Source organism: Ctenocephalides felis, unplaced genomic scaffold (genome assembly GCF_003426905.1).
Source record: "Ctenocephalides felis isolate EL2017-DRISC unplaced genomic scaffold, ASM342690v1 CF-g0.4_SCAFFOLD_01604, whole genome shotgun sequence".
In the NCBI taxonomy this organism is placed as follows: domain Eukaryota; kingdom Metazoa; phylum Arthropoda; class Insecta; order Siphonaptera; family Pulicidae; genus Ctenocephalides; species Ctenocephalides felis.
This window is the reverse complement of record NW_020537758.1, coordinates 2,027,387-2,030,877: the sequence shown is the minus strand read 5'-3', so window position 1 is coordinate 2,030,877 and position 3,491 is coordinate 2,027,387.

Here is a 3,491-nt window from a genome sequence, read left to right as displayed (position 1 = left end):
ATATAAGAATTCCAATGAGTTAGTTAGCCAACGCAATATAAAAGTTATCTTCTTTTGCAATTTATTAAAATAAACTGATAAAATATATGTATTTCAGTACAAATTGATATTGTCAAATATTTGTTATATCTGTTTTAAAAACGAAAGATAAACAGAAAAAAGACTTCATTTTGAAATGATAATGTGGAATTGATAACACCAGACGGACGGATGTTGGTAATTTAATATTGTAAGTTGGATAAAAGGAAAAGATAGAAAAGTTGACCGAAAAAAACTTAATTGAACTGGTAAATAAAAATAATTTGGTTAAAAAATTGATTTTAAGTAAAGCCAATGGAAAAAGACAATGCACGAAGTAGTGGAAATATGATTAGCAAGTTTGTGGACTAAAATACTACATTTAAAAAAATCAATCGAAATCAATCAAAAATTCTGCCTAGATCTGTAGTGAGATTTGGATTTAAAAATTCTGTTACACTAAAGAACTGCAACAAGTCAACCATCAATTCCAGCTCGATATAAACCAATCCCAAACTTTCTCAACCCATCAGAATCCAATTTTTGATTTAAGATTTTTATATCAAATCAATCCAAGAACTTTAATAAAACAGGGTCGAAAGCAATTTTTTGGATTTAAGATTTTTGACCATTTTACCCCAAAGAACTATATCAAATCCAAAAACTTAAAAAACCAATAGGATCTAATTTTTGGATTTAAGATTTTATATCAAATCAACCCAAGAACTTTAATAAAACCCACCAAAAGCAAGCAATTTTTTTGGATTTAAGATTTTTGACCAATTTACACCAAAGAATTATATCAAGATTATTCAAAGAATATAAAACAAGAAGCAATATAAAGTAGCTATAGAAATAAAAAAGGTATGTTTTTTGCAATAGATCATACAAGTGTCTATCAAAATTCCTGCACTTTTAATATCAACTTTTAGACTTTTTACACTAAAATGCTACAGAAAATAATCCATCAATTTCAGCTCCTGAATCACTCTAAGGACTTCAATAAAAAAAATCCATTATAATTTCAAAATTGACTACAAGATGAAAAATGGGGAGTTAAAAAAAATATAGCTTTTTAGCAAATGGAAGTAGTTGAAGTGATAAAAGTATAAAATCCTCATAAAATACTACAATGTATAATAAATTAAGTAGTTGAATTAATAAAAGAACTAGTCGTATATGGCATCGTGCCTTAAAGTAAATTGCTGGAACTTCTCGTACCGTAACAAAATGTTCGAGGAATATTAAATGTGTTCAAATAGATTATTATAAATATTGTAGCATTGTCTAATGTTCATAAAAATTATATAAACTGAATTGCAAAGTTAAAATTATTTATTTAAAGTATATAAGTTTGCTTTAGAACTTTAGCCAGAATTAAAATTAAAATCTGAATTATTTTCAATATACAAAAAAAATTGAATAAAAAACCCGTACGGGAAGTTAATAAAATCTTCAAAAAAAGGTCCATGTATAAAAATGTAAAATTTGTATTGGTGTTTCTCTGTACACAATCATCTACAAATAGAATGATACTATTACACTGATAATTATCCTCTCACATCATTTATATTTTTATAAATTTCTTCATACTATATACAAATATTTATCGCCGATAACAAAATGATGAATTATTTTACGCTCATGACGCATATTTTCGCTAAAATAGGTCGAGATATCATCGATATGCGATTGCGCGAATTACTCGCAAAAATTATGGCACAAACTCGAGTCATATGACTCACCGAGAGTACAAACTCGAGATCTGTTTACTTCAAAGGCCATATATGGATGTTTATAATAAAATCACACCGAAAACAGGGCCGGATTTGGTCATAAAATGGACAGATGACGGAATTGGATCAGTAAAAAAAACTATTTGCAGGCGAGGAAATTGATCATACATTAATAGATTGTTCAGTGTTAATTCTGGGAACTGTAAGGGCAAACAGAATCGTGGTGTTTTGGCTAAAAAGCAATATGATACATTAATTTTTAATTATATACTAACTCTTGTAATAAATGCAAAAAATTGAGCATATTGCAATAATAAAGGCCATGTATGGATGCTTTTATTAAAATCACAAGAAAACAGCCAATAGACAGTGACATAATTAAATCGATAAAAAAAACTATTTGCAGTTGAGTAAATTAATCATGCAATAATAGACTATTCAGTGTCAATTCTGGCAACTTTACGGGCAAACAGAATCGTCATGTTTTAGGATAAAAAGTAAAATGATCGATTTAATACGCCCATAAATATGCTTGTCAGCTCAAAACGTGTTTTTAGTTGTTAAATTTATTTACTTAGTATTGCCTTATAAAAAAACATTAAAATTTAATTCCTTTAATCCTAGGTGCGGCAAAGTGAAGAATTCCTCTATATACTTGCAGGGTTCTGTATAAAGTTTTTTTTTTGTACAATACGGTTTCATTACAGAAATTAAATATCGACCGCTTATTACATATATATATATATATATATAAATATATATATATATATATAAATATATATATATATAAATATATATATATATATATATATATAAATATATATATATATATATATATATATAAATGTATATATATTATATGCATATCGTGGGACGTCTACTCATTACATTCGGGTCGATGACATTTCTTTTAGACTCACAAAACTTGTTTATTATACGAAATAACTAAAAACGGCCAAACATATCGCCTCGTAATATTTATACATACAAATATAAATTTATATATATGTATATATATACATACATAATTTATTAATTTAATTATTGCTATTATACAGCACTTTAATATCTGTATTTATTTTTCTTAGTAAAACTGCAGAACAATCCCAAAGAAAATGTTTAAGATTATCTCTATTTTAAATATATATATACTTATTCTCAATACATTATATTCCAAATCATATATTATATTACAAATTTTAATGTATTAATTTATTTATTATTTAATTTTAGAATTGTATTAATTTTATTCTATTCTATTCGTTTAAGAAGAACATTATTTCTTAATTATTTTATTATAATTTAATTATTTTAGTTTAAATTTCTTAAGTGATAAATTTTTATTCATGTTTTGGTAAAATTGTAATTAATTTAACTTTTTATATTCCTAATATAGTTTTTATTAGATTTTAAGATTTGTAATAAAGATTATAGTATTAATTATATTTTGTTTTATTTATGATAATTTATTTATGTTGTTTGAAATTCTTATAAAACAAAAAACTTAGTTTCTTTTCCATTTTTTTTAAATTGCAAACATTATATTATATTATTTCTTATTATATTATTATATTATTTCTTATATTATTACATTAAATTATAATTATTAAACAAATTTTGTTTACACTATTCATAAAATAATAAAAATGTGAATATTTTACAAATCAGTAGTTGAAATTTATTAGTTATTCAATGAATAAATATCTACAATATATTAAGATATATGATTTGCAAGAT